The following is a 19,073-nucleotide window of genomic DNA, read 5'->3' on the forward strand; positions in this document are numbered from 1 at the left end:
TAAGCAACTGGATGCAGTGGCCAGCGGACTTCCACCTTGTCTAAGAGCCGTAGCTGCAGCCGCCCTGCTAGTAGCTGAAGCCGATAAACTCACTCTGGGTCAAGAACTTTATGTACGAGTCCCACATGCAGTACAGACGTTGTTGGATTACAAAGGAAATCATTGGTTTAGTAACAGCCGTATGACCAAGTATCAAGCAATGTTGTGTGAAAACCCAAGAGTACATTTAGAGACTGTAAACACCTTAAATCCAGCTACCCTTTTGCCACAACCTACTGAAAGTCAACATGATTGTTTGGAAGTAATGGATGAAGTATTTTCAAGTAGACCCGATCTTCGTGATTTTCCCATCCAGAACCCCGATGTTCAATATTACACCGACGGCAGTAGTTATGTGAAAGAAGGGATCCGCTATGCAGGATATGCAGTAACAACGATAGACAAGGTGATAGAAGCTCGGCCACTGGCAAAAGGAACATCAGCACAAAAGGCAGAATTGATAGCACTGACACGAGCGTTACAATTGGCTGAAGGTTTAAGAGTGAACATCTACACGGACTCCAAGTATGCGTTTTTAACCACCCATGCCCACGGAGCTTTGTATAAAGAAAGAGGACTATTGAATTCAGAAGGCAAAGAAATCAAGTACGCAGCCGAAATCCTACAACTATTGGAAGCAGTGTGGGAGCCGAGAGAAGTCGGTATTATACATTGTCGAGCGCATCTGAGAGGAGATGGTGATGTAACCAAAGGAAATCGGATGGCAGATAGTGCAGCTAAGCGTGCCTCTGAATCGGGAAGACAGGAGTATGTGGGGCATATAGCTGCTCTTATACCAACTCCACTGTCTCAATGGACTCCAGTTTATACAGCTCAAGAAGAGGAGTGGTTAAAGACTGAACCTGGAAAGTATTTGGAGAACAAATGGTATCAGTTAGAAGATGGAAGAATAGTTATTCCAGCATCACTAGCGGTAGAAATTGTCCAAAACTATCACAACGGGACACATTCTGGGAGAGACAGCACAGAAGAATCTCTCAGAAAACATTTCTACATACCAAGATTGTCCAACTTGACTCAGGCCATTGTACGAAGATGTGTAACATGTGCTAAAAATAATGCAAGGCAAGGACCAGTAAAGCCACCAGGAGTCCAGTTTATGGGGGGACTCCCCATGTCCGATTTACAAATTGACTATACAGTGATGCCTAAATCGGGTGGACATCGCTACCTGCTGGTAATTGTGTGCACCTATTCAGGCTGGGTAGAAGCATGTCCTACTCGTACAGAGAAAGCAGGAGAAGTTGTGAGATTCCTGCTACGAGAAATAATACCCCGATATGGACTACCCTGCTCTATAGGATCGGACAATGGTCCAGCTTTTGTTCATCAGTGCCTACAACAACTGACTCATATGCTTGGTATAAAGTGGAGGCTTCATACGGCATATAGACCCCAGAGTTCTGGTAAGGTAGAGAGAATGAATAGAACTATTAAGAATCAGTTGGCTAAAATGTGTCAGGAAACCCAACTTAAGTGGAACGTTCTCTTACCCATAGCTCTATTGCGAATCCGCAGTACACCTACCAGAAGGATGGGCCTCTCTCCTTTTGAAATCATGTATGGGCGACCACCTCCCGTACTTGGTAACTTAAGGGGGGATTTGAGTCAGTTGGGAGAAGGAATTACCCGGCAGCAGGTTGTAGAGTTGGGTAAGACTATGGAGGAGGTACAGAAGTGGGTACAAGATAGATTACCTGTGAATATTTATCCCCCAGTTCATAGTTACCACCCAGGAGACCAAGTGTGGATTAAAGAGTGGAATAATGTACCGTTAGGGCCCAAGTGGAGAGGTCCTTATGTTGTTCTTTTGTCTACCCCTACAGCGATAAAAGTAGCCGAAGTGACTCCGTGGATACATCACTCCAGGGTTAAACCAGCAGCAGTCGATTCTTGGCAAGTTACAGCAGATCCAGAGAATCCCTGCAAGATCCGGTTAAAGCGCACGACTCAGTCGGAGTGACGAGGAACCTTGTGGATTACAAATTTTATTGTTTCAGAGATTTGGTAAGTGAGTGAGAAGGCCATAATAAAGCCTGTCCGCTCACCGACGTATAGTATATAAGCCAGGAAAAGTCTCGAAGGGACCCCTGTGAAGACGAGCAGAACTCCATTCCCTGCAGCCCTTACATCCTGGAAGCTGAGGTGCCTTCGCACGGACGAAGACTGAGGATGACGACGAAAGATGTGTTCTTAATAATGTTTTTATATGTGTATTTTTATATTCAGGAAGGTAGAGGTACCGACACTCCTAGCTGTGAGGTATGCATTAAGACTACAAGAACAGGTAACCATATTTCCCAAACCCTAATTTGGCATTCACAATACGAGTGTAAAGGAGATGTATCAAGATGTAGATACCTAAATATAGAATATAGTGTGTGCCATTTAGGAGTAGGAGAACCTAAGTGCTTCAGTCCAGAGTATCAACCTCGTACAATTTGGTTGACTCTCAGGAATGAAGATCCTCAGGGGACCCTAATTAATAAGACGGTATTAGAATCCGTACATTCTTCGGGTGTTCTGCTATTTGATGCGTGTAAGGCGATATCAAGTGGTAGAAAGCCGTGGAATGTATGTGGGGATCTTAGATGGGAGAGGACGTATGGGTCTAACGATAAATATATTTGTCCCAGTAGTAAAAATAAGTATGTGAGTCCTAGATGCCCAAATAGAGATTATAACTTTTGCCCATATTGGTCTTGTGTGGGGTGGGCAACTTGGGGACAGACAGTAGACAAGGACATGATTGTGACTAAGTTGCCTACCAGCCCATATTGTAAGTCTATGGAATGCAATCCCATCCATATACTTATAAATAACCCCGACAAGTTCTTAGATAAATATGGTAATTTATTTGGGTTTCAAATATATGGGACGGGTTTAGATCCTGGGACAGTATTGTTTATAGGGATAGAGACTGATACGGTATCCTCCCAGACTCATCAAGTATACCATTCCTTTTATGAAGAGATGAGTATAGATAATAAGATCCCCCATAATGCTAAAAACCTGTTTATTGATTTAGCCGAGAGTATTGCCGGTAGTCTTAATGTTACCAACTGCTATGTGTGTGGAGGTACTAACATGGGAGACCAATGGCCTTGGGAAGCAAAGGAGGTAATGTCCGGTTCTGAGGCAGTTGACCAATTAATATCTACACAAGCCGATTATCATATGAGTGTTAGAGGTAAATCTGAGTGGAGATTAAAGACCTCCATCATAGGTTATGTTTGCATAGCAAGGAAAGGAATGATGTATAATACTTCTGTAGGAGAATTAACTTGTCTAGGGCAAAAAGCTTATGATGATGATACGAAGAATACAACTTGGTGGTCGGCTTCAAATGTCTCAGAACCATCTAACCCGTTTGCTAGATACGCCAATTTAAAGGATGTGTGGTTTGATCTATCCATCACATCTACCTGGAGAGCCCCAGCAAATTTGTACTGGATCTGTGGTAAGAAAGCCTATTCGGAGTTGCCACAGGACTGGGAAGGGGCATGTGTGTTGGGTATGCTCAAACCATCCTTCTTCTTGTTACCTATTGAAACAGGTGAGACTTTAGGTGTTAAAGTGTATGATGTGAATCATAGGAAGAAAAGGGGACCCATAGAGATAGGCGCCTGGGAAGATAATGAATGGCCTCCCCAGCGTATTATAGATTACTATGGGCCAGCCACGTGGGCAGAGGACGGTACCTTTGGTTATAGAACCCCTATTTATATGCTCAACCGTATTATAAGATTACAGGCGGTGGTTGAGATCATTACTAACGAGACATCACAAGCGCTCAATCTTCTAGCGAAGCATAATACCAGGATGAGGACAGCAGTATACCAAAATAGATTAGCCTTGGATTACCTTTTGGCAGTAGAGGGAGGTGTATGTGGGAAGTTTAACCTGAGCAATTGCTGTCTTCAAATAGATGACGAAGGGCAAGCAATAGCTGAGCTTACTAGCCATATGGTTAAACTAGCGCATGTGCCTACTCAGGTATGGAAAGGGTATAATCCAAGCAGTTGGTTTGGTAGCTGGTATGAGTGGTTTGGAGGGCTTAAGGCAGTGGTAGGTGGAGTCCTACTGATTTTAATGTTGTGTCTACTCCTGCCGTGTCTTATACCCTTAGTAGTTAGGTCTGTGCAAAGCCTGATAGAAAATATAGCAGAGAGGAAGGCTGCTGCACAGATAATGGCAATTTATAAATATAAGGCTCTAGATCAGGGAGAACCAATGCAGGAAGATGAGTGTTGAAGATTCACATCATAAGATAAGTCTGGTCTGGTTCAAGGTAACTTGTGGTGTATGCAAACTAAGGTTAAGTGATGCCTCAAGTAATTGTGAAATATCAAGAGGCATCAAAGGGGGGAATGTGGTGGAATCTCGGTAAAAATAAATTTAGTAGGCCGAGATTACCACGTGGCATGTGTATGTGCATATGCTGACGTATCGATCAGTTGGTTGCACGAGGCAAGATACGATCAGTAGTGTACGGAGCATGTGCAAGAATACAGGATGTAGTATTCCCCTCCTCCATTGTGCTGGACAAGCCATGCGGTCAAGCAGGAAGTTAATTCTTATTTGTATTGATTGGTCAAGAGAATGTGCGGGTGGAGCTTAAATATGGGAGGAGTTATGTGCCTATATAAGGAGCCTGCACTATTGTCCGGGGCTCAGAACTTGCTGTGTTTTGGTGACATTAGTCCCTCTGAGTCCCGATCGGTGATCCAATAAAGAATCTCTTCCTTCCTGAAGAAACCTGTGTCCATCTCTCTGTGCTTGGCTTCCGTCAGTTTCTCCGGTATCAATAGGTGGGAGCAGCATTATGTAGACATTTGAAAGCAAGAACCAGAATTTTAAATTGAGCTCTATATTTTATAGGAAGCCAATGTAGGGACTGACAGAAGGGTGAGGCATGGGAGGTGCGGGCGGACAGGAAGATGAGCCTCGCCGCCGCATTCATTATGGACTATAACGGTGCATGTTGGGAGCACGTAAGACCACTGAGAAGCGGATTACAGTAGTCAAGGCGAGAAAGTACAGTGGAATGGACCAACACCTTAGTCGCATCTGGCGTTAAGTAGGGGCGGATGCGCGCAATGTTTTTGAGATGGAAATGACAGGATTTGGCGATAGAGTGAACATGAGGCTTGAAGGAGAGGTCGGAGTCAAAGAGAACACCTAGGCAACGAGCCTGCGTGGTGGAGCTGATGGTAGCACCATCTTATATTAATAATCAAATTATATTAACATGACTTATTTGTTACTGAGGAAGTTTTTTGTTCATGCGGTCACTGGCGGCGCCGGGCTGGCTACACTGCATGGGCGCCGCCATATTGGAGCTAGCAGGGGTAGCCCGACCCTGCCAGCATCAGACCGCAGGGTACTCTGGGGGAGGTGAAAGTCGCACCCTCCTCCTGACATCATCAGGATAGGGCGGCACAGCACAGACTTCACCTCCGGACCGTCAGTAAAGGTGGGAGCCAGCCATGAGAGCAAGGCAAGGGCAAGGCAGGCTGCTGTATAAAAATCCAAATCCCTAGCCGACGGCTGGGGATTTGGATTTTTGCTCCCCCTTGCTCAGGTGCCCTAAGGCGGCTGCCTGGGCTTCCTTATAGACGCGCCGGCCCTGGAGCTGACTCAGGAACTGACGTCGGCAGGGGAGGAGAGGTCACCAGCGCCGAGGGAACCCGGCGCTGGATTAAGGTAAGCTGCTTAACCCCTTCAGCCCAGTGGGAGGGGGACCCTGAGGGTGATATAGTGTCAGGAAAACGAGTTTGTTTTCCTGACACTATAGTGATCCTTTAATGGTAGCAATCACTGTTAAAATTCCATAGCATGTTTACTGCTATAGTATCATGAAATTACTTTGCAATGGTGTTTCCCTTCTTTAAGTAAGGAGTAAAAAGCATTTTCCCTAAAGTTAGAAGTGGAAACAGGCTGCCAAAATACCAAATTTTATATGGTACTGCTGCCATCATCTGCTATTGCAGCATTAATCCAAAATGGTTGCATGAAAAAGTGTGCTGAATAAAAACTCTGAATGACAAAACCTATTTCCATAATATCTGTGATTTGTGGGAACAATAATTTATCAAGCACACTAAGCCAAGCAATGATGCAGTATTGATTACCAAACAGAGGCCACGCAGTATTGGGTGTCCTATGAATTGTTGAGGCCTTCAGGACGCTAGCTTCTATTTCATCTAAACAAGGGCTTAGACAAATGACTATTTTCTAGGACTTAATCCCTTCCACACAGTTTAAGGGTCACATTCATTTTTTTTTTTTTTTTTTACATAGTAAAAGGGTCAGAGTGACTCAGCAGTAAAAGTGTATTATCTCTTAAAGCTTGTATAGAAAATGTTGAAAAAGAAAATGTGAGACAGATGGGGGAAATCTGCTTAGCATTTTTATATTTCATGATTTTTTTTTCTAAATCTGATTTAAAAGGCCAATGTAGTAACCAGAACAGCTACAGCTTAACCCTTTAACGCTGTTACAGCGTTCTCTGACGTTCAGCATATAATAGGCTTTAAACCCCTTAAAGGGACACTATAGTCACCTGAACAACTTTAGCTTAATGAAGCAGTTTTGGTGTATAGAATATGCCCCTGCAGCCTCACTGCTCAATCCTCTGCCATTTAGGAGTTAAATCCCTTTGTTTATGAACCCTAGTCACACCTCCCTGCATGTGACTTGCACAGCCTTCCATAAACACTTCCTGTAAAGAGAGCCCTATTTAGGCTTTCTTTATAGCAAGTTCTGTTTAATTAAGATTTTCTTATCTCCTGCTATGTTAATAGCTTGCTAGACCCTGCAAGAGCCTCCTATATGTGATTAAAGCTCAATTTAGAGATTGAGATACAATTATTTAAGGTAAATTACATCTGTTTGAAAGTGAAACCAGTTTTTTTTTCTGAAAAAACAAAGAACTGGACTGCCCAGTGACCTGGGAGAGATAAAATATAACTTTTAATTGATTCTCGATGTATTGGTAAAATTAATAAACTTTTAATGTGTAGATAAAATAAGAGCTGAAAAGATATCAGACTCTAGACGGACATAACATAAAGAGGAAGAAAAAACGTTGATAAACGTATATATGTCCCTACTAGAATAGTAAGTTTATCAGCCTGCAAGTGCAGACTAATACTAAGTGTTAATACTAAGAGATAATAGTTGGTCTCTATGTTAGTAGGGGTAAGGTGGAAATGATGTGTACAATGGTATATACACAGATAAATGGTCAGACATATACAGCCAGAGATATGTGTTATGTCTTAGTCCCAAACAATGGGAGATTTTTGGATATTTTGATAGATATCAGGTCTGGACCTGATAGATAGCCCAGAGCAGGTAAATCATGCCACTACTCTGGATTGGCTGATGCTGACTTATAATAGTGTAGCTTAGGTTGGCTAAAGGTCCCTGCCTTTGCCAAACAACATGTGGTAATGTGGACAAGTGATGTATAAAGCATAGATATCCCCAAAATAGAAGTATAGGTGAGGAGAGCTGAACGAGGTGTCTGTCTGAGAGAATCAGATATTATAATACTGTATTTCTGATTCCTACTAAATTGGCGAGTCTGCAATACCTGAGGGTCTAAAGAGTCACTGGTGTATACTGCGTTAATTCACAGGGGTTTCAACAGATATACTCAATTAAGAGTCAAGTAATAAAGCTGGCATCCCAGCAGGTCACTAGGGTTTTAGTCGGCCAGTGGACTTAGTTATTCTACACGGCTTGTCATTGTATCATCGTAGACTGCCGCTGGAAAGATGCACAGCCTAGGTTAAATGATTCTTATGGGTAGACGTCAGTGGACCCTCTAGTATGGATTGCAGAGATAACTGGAAATCACTTTAGACTGTTGGAGCTTTCAAAAGAAAAGCTCACTTTATCTGGCTTCTGGTCCAGTACGACTGCAAAGAACAAAACTCATTTACTTAATAGTCTAGTCTTGTTTGGTCAAAGTGTGAGCGGCTTGCTGACACCTGACCATAAGAGACCGCTAGTCGGGTTGCTGATACTGACTAAATAACGTATCGTCAATTAGTCGGAGTCCGAAGACCCCCTGGTGAATGCTGCAGAGATTTGCTAAAAGTCTGTTTAACCTGGTTCGTCAGATAAAAAATTCAGAGATAGCTAAAGATAACTTTCGATTGCCAGCATAGAACAAAAACTAATTTACTTAATAGGAAGGTCTAGTATGGTCAAAGTGTGAGCGGCTTAATGGCACCTGACTGTGAGAGACCACTAGTCGAGTTGCTGATACTGGCTGGATAACGTCTCGTCAATTCGTCGGAGTCCGAAGACCCCCTAGTAAATACTGCAGAGATTGCTGAGAGTCTGTATAGCCAGGTTCGTTAGATAACACTTTAGAGATAGCTTAAAGATAACTTTCGATTACCAAAAAATTGCCTAAGATACCAAGGTTCACTCGAAATCAGCCCTAATGATCTAGTTCTAGATATAGAGTATAAACAGCTTGTCCAAGTTAGCTACACGAAGAGGAACAAAAGCCCCGACGCGCGTTTCGCCTGTGAGCGGCTTTTCAAGGGGTAAGTAAAAATCTCGTGTGTCCGATTTTAAATAGGGCGCCTTGCGTCCTGATTGGTTGGTGGGAGGGGCTATGAAAATAGGTCTAGTTAACTCCTGCCCTGCTGGATAAGATGGAAATCGAAACAGTATATAGCATTCATGTTCTGGAATCAACTGAATGCTAGGGACTTAGTGAGAGTTTTGGTAGATTACTGTTTGATCGCTACTTGCAGGGTATACAGGATTGCCGGGCTGTAAACTGGATCCTATGAAAAGGAAAAAATATAGTTGCAAAATTATAGTTTGCAACATGATAACATTTACGGAATGGTGTGTGCAGGGGTACAGTGTTATGACTTGTCACGAGCCTGCTGAGTAGTGCTAGGCTGTTGCTGTGTTTGTGTACAAGGTAGAGTGGCACCCCCATTTTTTCGGTTTCCAGATTCATAGTTAATGCTTACCATGAGGATTATAATCCAGCATGGTGCAAACTAGCTGAAATATGGTTCTACCAGAGATACAAATAATTGCCATGTTGTTCAATCATTGGGGGGTACTGTACAGAATATCGTGCCAGCGCCCAGTATGGTAGATAGGGGAAAGTATGAGGATCCCACCAAGGATTGCTAAAAGATTATAATAGTTGAAGTACAAAGAGAAATAGTGGGTGAAATACCCTGTGATTACACGGTCAAATATAGAGTTTAAAGGTAATGAGGGATAAACCCTGTATAGAGAAGTGCCATCAGTGAATGGACTGACATTATTTGTGAATGAAGGGAGTATAGTTGTATTCTTCATTCAAGCCACAAGGAGTTAGTGTTTTAAATTTAAAGATCCATTGTGACTCCTTTTGTAATAAAAGTTGATTTAGATTCCCTTTTCTTGGGTGAGGAAGAAGCTTTTCTATTGCCTGAAATTTCAAGCAATCTGTATTGCCGTGGTGGAAATTCTGGATGTGTCTGGCAATTGGGGTAGGGGTGATATTGTTTTTGACGGAACCGATGTGTTGCAGGATTCTACGTCTAAACTGCTGGTAAGTTTTGCCGATGTACTGTAGCCCACAGTCACAAGTTATCAAATAAATGATATTAGTGGTGCTACAGTTAACAAGGGCATTGGTATATACTGTGATTTTAGAGCAGTTAGACTGGGTATATTTGGATGGAAGAATATATTTACATGCTTTGCAGTGTCCGCACCTATATGTCCCTTTGGTTTGAGTAAGCCAGTTTGAAGTGGCCTGAGGGGATGCCAGGTGACTATGGACAAGCATGTCCTGTAGATTAACCGCTCTCCGGGCAGTTAATTGTGGATGTTCTGGTAGTAGTTTGTTGAGTACAGGGTTGTGGCGTAAGATTGGCCAGTTTTTAGATAGTATATTGGACATGGTGGCCCATCCACTGTCAAAGGTCGCTATACACCTTGGAGTAGAGTCGGAGGTCTTAGTGCGAGTTGACCTAAGGCTAGTTAGTCTATCGGTTTGGCTTGCACGTTGAAATGCCTTCTTCAAGACCCTATTGGGATACCCCAATGTCTTGAAGCGAGTTCTTAAGGTTTGGCATTCTTGATAAAAGGAATTATCCTCGGAGCAGTTCCTTCTAGCACGGAGGTACTGACTGTAGGGGATAGAGGCCCTCAGATTGTATGGGTGATGGCTATCCCAATGTAGGAGGCTATTCGTTGCGGTTGATTTCCTATATAGCTCTGTTTGTATAGTCCCGTCCTCAAGTAATATGATTCTCAAATCCAAGTTCCTTTTTTAGAACAAGGCCCCTACCGTCATCAAAGGGGGAGACTCCGGGACAGGGACAGGTGGGGATACAAACAGAATCGGACAAAGAGTCAAATCCAAACAGGATTATAAATCTCTCAGATTTTATTCTGTTACCCAGACACATCTCTCTCCTTAACAAAGGCCTTTCATTTGTACCCACTCCCCAATGCAATACCTTCGATTGGACGAAGGATATTAATCTATTTGGTAGGAAAATTGCCCTGAATATTATTCACACTAAAAAAGATACACAAACAGCCAACGATCTTGGGCTGACCTTAGAGGATTTTCGTCTAGCACAGAATTTAACTGATCTTCTGGAGGAACAAAATCCTAACAAACCATTGACGGATTTTAAGCCAGAAAGCTGGTATACTCCAAACTTCAAGGAATTACCACATGTTGATTTATTTGTTCAAATGTCAACCAGTGAATTCGAGAAATCAGACATCCCCACACCACCTAAGAATCTGACAGCTATGGAATTTAAGGGTTTAAAAGAGCTAAAACAATCTACCAATACCATCATCAAACCGGCCGACAAAGGGGGCAATATTGTCCTCCTTAATCGAGACAAATACATTGAAATATGCATGACACATTTGAATGATAAGGAATGTTACCAACCATTACCGAGTGATCCAACCTCGAACTTTGTGAAGGAACTGGACACTATACTAACGGAAGCTGAATCATCACATATCATTACCTCTCAAGAATGCAAATATCTCCTACCTCATAAGAATCCGACCATTGCAACATTTTATTGTCTGCCCAAAATTCACAAAAACCCGCTAAATCCACCTGGCAGACCCATAGTCTCGGGCAACAATTGCCTAACCGAAAGATCCAGTAGATTTATTGACAAAGTTCTACGACCTATGGTCATTACTCTACCATCATACTTACAGGACACTAAGTCTACCCTCTTGACCCTGGAGGGTCTACAGGTTCCTCCTTACACTCTTTTGGCCAGTCTCGATGTGGTCTCCCTATATTCCAACATTCCACATGACAAAGGGATTTTCGCATGTGAATTTTTTCTGAACAAGTCGAACTTCGACCCCTCAAAAAAGAACTTCATACTTAAATTGTTGAAGTTTGTTTTGATGCACAACTACTTTATGTTTAATGGCAGGTACTATCTACAACTGACTGGCACTGCCATGGGCACGGCTTGTGCCCCAACATATGCGAATTTGTTTTTGGGTTGGTGGGAGCAGCATGTCATCAATTCTCCACTATATCACCTATACCATGGATATATCTTGAAGTGGTATAGATATATTGATGACATGCTGCTCCTTTGGACCGGCTCCTGTGGGGCTTTTGAAGATTTCGTCGGTGCACTCAATGTCAATGACATCAACCTTAAACTTACCTCTGTCATTGATGTGCACGAACTAATCTTCTTGGATTTGAGAATCATATTACTTGAGGACGGGACTATACAAACAGAGCTATATAGGAAATCAACCGCAACGAATAGCCTCCTACATTGGGATAGCCATCACCCATACAATCTGAGGGCCTCTATCCCCTACAGTCAGTACCTCCGTGCTAGAAGGAACTGCTCCGAGGATAATTCCTTTTATCAAGAATGCCAAACCTTAAGAACTCGCTTCAAGACATTGGGGTATCCCAATAGGGTCTTGAAGAAGGCATTTCAACGTGCAAGCCAAACCGATAGACTAACTAGCCTTAGGTCAACTCGCACTAAGACCTCCGACTCTACTCCAAGGTGTATAGCGACCTTTGACAGTGGATGGGCCACCATGTCCAATATACTATCTAAAAACTGGCCAATCTTACGCCACAACCCTGTACTCAACAAACTACTACCAGAACATCCACAATTAACTGCCCGGAGAGCGGTTAATCTACAGGACATGCTTGTCCATAGTCACCTGGCATCCCCTCAGGCCACTTCAAACTGGCTTACTCAAACCAAAGGGACATATAGGTGCGGACACTGCAAAGCATGTAAATATATTCTTCCATCCAAATATACCCAGTCTAACTGCTCTAAAATCACAGTATATACCAATGCCCTTGTTAACTGTAGCACCACTAATATCATTTATTTGATAACTTGTGACTGTGGGCTACAGTACATCGGCAAAACTTACCAGCAGTTTAGACGTAGAATCCTGCAACACATCGGTTCCGTCAAAAACAATATCACCCCTACCCCAATTGCCAGACACATCCAGAATTTCCACCACGGCAATACAGATTGCTTGAAATTTCAGGCAATAGAAAAGCTTCTTCCTCACCCAAGAAAAGGGAATCTAAATCAACTTTTATTACAAAAGGAGTCACAATGGATCTTTAAATTTAAAACACTAACTCCTTGTGGCTTGAATGAAGAATACAACTATACTCCCTTCATTCACAAATAATGTCAGTCCATTCACTGATGGCACTTCTCTATACAGGGTTTATCCCTCATTACCTTTAAACTCTATATTTGACCGTGTAATCACAGGGTATTTCACCCACTATTTCTCTTTGTACTTCAACTATTATAATCTTTTAGCAATCCTTGGTGGGATCCTCATACTTTCCCCTATCTACCATACTGGGCGCTGGCACGATATTCTGTACAGTACCCCCCAATGATTGAACAACATGGCAATTATTTGTATCTCTGGTAGAACCATATTTCAGCTAGTTTGCACCATGCTGGATTATAATCCTCATGGTAAGCATTAACTATGAATCTGGAAACCGAAAAAATGGGGGTGCCACTCTACCTTGTACACAAACACAGCAACAGCCTAGCACTACTCAGCAGGCTCGTGACAAGTCATAACACTGTACCCCTGCACACACCATTCCGTAAATGTTATCATGTTGCAAACTATAATTTTGCAACTATATTTTTTCCTTTTCATAGGATCCAGTTTACAGCCCGGCAATCCTGTATACCCTGCAAGTAGCGATCAAACAGTAATCTACCAAAACTCTCACTAAGTCCCTAGCATTCAGTTGATTCCAGAACATGAATGCTATATACTGTTTCGATTTCCATCTTATCCAGCAGGGCAGGAGTTAACTAGACCTATTTTCATAGCCCCTCCCACCAACCAATCAGGACGCAAGGCGCCCTATTTAAAATCGGACACACGAGATTTTTACTTACCCCTTGAAAAGCCGCTCACAGGCGAAACGCGCGTCGGGGCTTTTGTTCCTCTTCGTGTAGCTAACTTGGACAAGCTGTTTATACTCTATATCTAGAACTAGATCATTAGGGCTGATTTCGAGTGAACCTTGGTATCTTAGGCAATTTTTTGGTAATCGAAAGTTATCTTTAAGCTATCTCTAAAGTGTTATCTAACGAACCTGGCTATACAGACTCTCAGCAATCTCTGCAGTATTTACTAGGGGGTCTTCGGACTCCGACGAATTGACGAGACGTTATCCAGCCAGTATCAGCAACTCGACTAGTGGTCTCTCACAGTCAGGTGCCATTAAGCCGCTCACACTTTGACCATACTAGACCTTCCTATTAAGTAAATTAGTTTTTGTTCTATGCTGGCAATCGAAAGTTATCTTTAGCTATCTCTGAATTTTTTATCTGACGAACCAGGTTAAACAGACTTTTAGCAAATCTCTGCAGCATTCACCAGGGGGTCTTCGGACTCCGACTAATTGACGATACGTTATTTAGTCAGTATCAGCAACCCGACTAGCGGTCTCTTATGGTCAGGTGTCAGCAAGCCGCTCACACTTTGACCAAACAAGACTAGACTATTAAGTAAATGAGTTTTGTTCTTTGCAGTCGTACTGGACCAGAAGCCAGATAAAGTGAGCTTTTCTTTTGAAAGCTCCAACAGTCTAAAGTGATTTCCAGTTATCTCTGCAATCCATACTAGAGGGTCCACTGACGTCTACCCATAAGAATCATTTAACCTAGGCTGTGCATCTTTCCAGCGGCAGTCTACGATGATACAATGACAAGCCGTGTAGAATAACTAAGTCCACTGGCCGACTAAAACCCTAGTGACCTGCTGGGATGCCAGCTTTATTACTTGACTCTTAATTGAGTATATCTGTTGAAACCCCTGTGAATTAACGCAGTATACACCAGTGACTCTTTAGACCCTCAGGTATTGCAGACTCGCCAATTTAGTAGGAATCAGAAATACAGTATTATAATATCTGATTCTCTCAGACAGACACCTCGTTCAGCTCTCCTCACCTATACTTCTATTTTGGGGATATCTATGCTTTATACATCACTTGTCCACATTACCACATGTTGTTTGGCAAAGGCAGGGACCTTTAGCCAACCTAAGCTACACTATTATAAGTCAGCATCAGCCAATCCAGAGTAGTGGCATGATTTACCTGCTCTGGGCTATCTATCAGGTCCAGACCTGATATCTATCAAAATATCCAAAAATCTCCCATTGTTTGGGACTAAGACATAACACATATCTCTGGCTGTATATGTCTGACCATTTATCTGTGTATATACCATTGTACACATCATTTCCACCTTACCCCTACTAACATAGAGACCAACTATTATCTCTTAGTATTAACACTTAGTATTAGTCTGCACTTGCAGGCTGATAAACTTACTATTCTAGTAGGGACATATATACGTTTATCAACGTTTTTTCTTCCTCTTTATGTTATGTCCGTCTAGAGTCTGATATCTTTTCAGCTCTTATTTTATCTACACATTAAAAGTTTATTAATTTTACCAATACATCGAGAATCAATTAAAAGTTATATTTTATCTCTCCCAGGTCACTGGGCAGTCCAGTTCTTTGTTTTTTCATACAGTTCTATGGGTTAACCCCTTCATTCACTGTCCAGCTACTCTATCTAGCAGCTTCATTCTATCCTTTACGTTTATCAGTTTTTTTTTCTTGCAGGCTCTGTCAATCATAGCCAGGGGAGGTGTGGCTAGGGGTGCATAAACAGAAACAAAGTGATTTCACTCCTAAATGACAGTGAATTGAGCAGTGAAATTGCAGGGGAATGATTTATACACTAAAACTGTTTTATTTAGCTAAAGTAATTCAGGTGACTATAGTGTTCCTTTAACCCCTTAAGGACACATGACATGTGTGACATGTCATGATTCCCTTTTATTCCAGAAGTTTGGTCCTTAAGGGGTTAAAGCAGCTGTGGCCGCATAGAAAGCCGTAACAGCGGCATAGAAAAAGCCGTTGCGACTTTGAGCCCTGGAGCCACCTGGATACTCACCTTCCTGGCGCTTCTCTTCGGGAGGACAGCCCAGGCAGCCCTCCCATGGCAAAATAGGCCTCAGGGGCCATATGATCGCTCTCAAAGAATGATGCATTGCCCCATCAGTGCTTGTTGCAATAATATGCATGACATATGCATAGTTGCCTTTTCGGCATATACGGTATAAAAACCCCAAAACCCAAGGATACTCAGACACCTTATGTTTGGGAAAATTATCACAGCTTTATTAATAAATTAAACATATAAATTATTAAAGGTCATTGTCAACATATTTAACATAACATCTCAGCCCCAACTCTTTTAACAATTCGACCCCTGACAATGACCCCCGTAAACAAACAATATTAACATATATTAACATAAATAACATCTAACCACTTAAACCATTGCCACTGTGAGCATGATTTACCATGTTCCACCATGTAGGGGTAAACCAAGATACACCCTACACACACCAGGTTCGGAGCTACCGACGAGCTCGAACCAACCAAAATCTATCCAAACCTAACAGTTCTTACTGAACTAAACTATGTTACATCTGGACAAACAACCTACACTCCAACTTGTTTATCCATACCCCGCCTCAAACTACCTGAGTGCCCCCACCAAGAACAATGTCTGCTGCAATCACTCCTAAACCCCAACAGAAAATCAACACCCACATCAGAGAGATACACTCCACCTTGCCTATAATACCCTACAAACTGCTCCTGCATATCCCTATGCCGGACCACAACGCCCCCAAACCATCTAACATAAGCCGCCATCAAATTATTCACCTTCCCCCTACTCTTAGCCACTGCCCCGGGATCCCTGGCGTGCCGCCACAGCAACCGCGGCACCATCTCAGACCAAACGACAACCCCGTCAGGGATCAACTGCCTTAGCCTAGCCTCTCCAAATCCCTCTTCATTAATCCCCGGTAATTAAGTCTCTCTGAGAAACTAACCCCAAATCATTCCCACCTGCGTGAATTAAAATAACATGAGGCATCTGACCTTCGCCAAGCAATCTGAACAGCTGAGAACAGACCCCCTGCCAACCAGCCCCCCTTAAACCAAACCACTTAAGTTGCACCATCGAGCGCGGATAGCCCAGCTGTGCGCCGTGATGACAAACTGCGGACCTCCAGTATGCCCAATACACGTATGAGTCACCCAGCAACCAAGCAGTCCAACCTAGGGGTGAAAAACATGTTAACAGGGAGCAAAACAACAACCCCCCCCAACCAATATTTAAACTAACTGGTTGGGCCTCACTTAAGACCTGAATCTTACTGATTCCCATCTCCCGCTCTTCTTGACCAGATCATCACCAAAACCCAGCCGAGAAGCCTCCGTCTCAGCCCCAATCCAGAATGAATGCGTACCTGAACTGCGCCGGAACCAACCCTAAGTGCCCCAATGCCAACTGAAGGAACTGAAACTTTGACAGCAAAGAGCCACCCGCATGTAACAAAAATGAACTGCCGACCATGGCACGTACCGCCTTAAAGCTCAACCAACAAGACACCGGTCATGCTGCCAACCCCGGCACTGCAAATAGTGCAACTGCCGAGCCTTTTCCAAAAACGTCAGTCTTGGAACGATGTAAATGAATCACCACCCGATTCTCCCAGAGTTACAAATCCGACCGTCGGAGACCCCCGGCACCCAAACGGTTGCTGCTGACCAACTCACTAATTCTGAATTCCCTGAAGAAAGCCCAGGTAAACGCCACTGTGAACAACAAAACCTCATAGTCTGAGAAACAAACGCCTGAGAGGGTACCCAGCAATCTTTGCAGAAATTCAAAATAAACCCTTCCGCGTGAATCTGGCGATGACCTCCCTCTCCGAAACCCCTTTATAGCTTGCCGTACCAGAAAATGTTTTGTTAAATCCTCCCAACCATTAAGTTTAAACAGGAAAGCCAACGCCGTCGCATTGAGTCCGCCCACCGACGGGGACGCCCCCTCAGCAAATAACCGGCAAAGGAACCACAACAAAGTGTCAAAACACTCCGCCCCCGATACCTGACCCCCAGTACACCCCACAGTAGCGTCCCAGTCATTCCAAAACTTTATGTAGGCCACCCAGGTAGACGGAGCCAGCGACCCATTTATAAATCCCCCAAGCAAGAGGTCCCGAGCCACCACAAATCCTCTGGACATCGCATACCCTCCTCCGTGCCCGGAGCCGCTTCCAGGAATCGGTCCCACTGAAATTGAGAAAGCAAATCAGCCACATTCATCAACCCCGGTACATGCCACGCGCAAAACACAATATTAAACTGCATGCAAACCAACACAAAGCGGCAAAGCAGCCATATGACAGGGATAGAAGAAGCCGACAACCCATTATCTGCCTCCACCACCGACATATTGTCGGTGAAGAAGATAACTTATGTTGCTCAATAGATGACCCCACAACGCCACCACCAAGGGGAAGAACTCCAAAAACGCCAAATTGCAAATGAGGGAGCTGGCCTTCCACTCCTCCGGCCACGGCTCCGCACACCAACATCCTGCAAAAAACGCCCCCAAATCCCAGTCTCCCCGACGCATCCGTGAACAGTTCCAGTTCGGGCGAAGACACTGCCAGTTCCCGATAGTACACCCGACCATTATAATCCCGAAGAAAAAACGCCCAGACATTCAAATCGGCCTTCATGGAGGCCGACACCCACACAAAATGATGGGGGGAAGCAACTCCGCTAGTAGCTTTCGACAAGACCCTGTTAAAAACCCACCCCACGGGATAATTCGGCATGCAAAATTTAGCCCGCCCACCAACGACTGAAGTGCCCGCAAGGTAACCTTCTTAGCCCACCGCAACCTCCGCCACTGCCTGCCGTAGCGCCAGCAACTTATCTTCTGGCAATCTACACTCACCCCGGACCGACTCAATCTCTAGGCCCAGGAAGGACAAACAAGTAGTTAGCCCAACTGTCTTGTCACCAGCCAGCGGAATCCCGAACACACTTGCCACCCATTCCAGCGTCCTCAATCCTATCCGACACCCCTCTGAACCCGCCGGAAATCATCAAGGTAATGGACCACAAACTTAGTGCCCGCCTCCACCTTGACCACTCATTCCAGAAAAGTACTAAACTTTTCAAAATACTCGCAGGAGATGGAACACCCCATGGGAAGACAGAGATCGACAAAATACTGTCCCTAGAAAAAACAGCCCAACAAATGGTGACAATCCGGGTGAATGGGCAGCAGCTGAAAGGTCGCCTCCACGTCCGCCTTAGCCAGCAAAGCCCCGCGCGCCGAACCAACTTGACTGCTTGGTCGAATGATGCATATGACACAGAGCAGAGGGACTTGTCAATATCATCATTCACCGACGATCCGTGCGGATACGATAGGTGATGAATGAGCTGGTACTTATTGGGTACCTTCTTGGGTATCACCCCTAAGGGTGAAACCCTAAGATCGCGCAATGGGGGCTACCGAAACGGCCCCACCATCCTCCCCA

Source organism: Pelobates fuscus, chromosome 2, assembly GCF_036172605.1.
Source record: "Pelobates fuscus isolate aPelFus1 chromosome 2, aPelFus1.pri, whole genome shotgun sequence".
In the NCBI taxonomy this organism is placed as follows: Eukaryota; Metazoa; Chordata; class Amphibia; order Anura; family Pelobatidae; genus Pelobates; species Pelobates fuscus.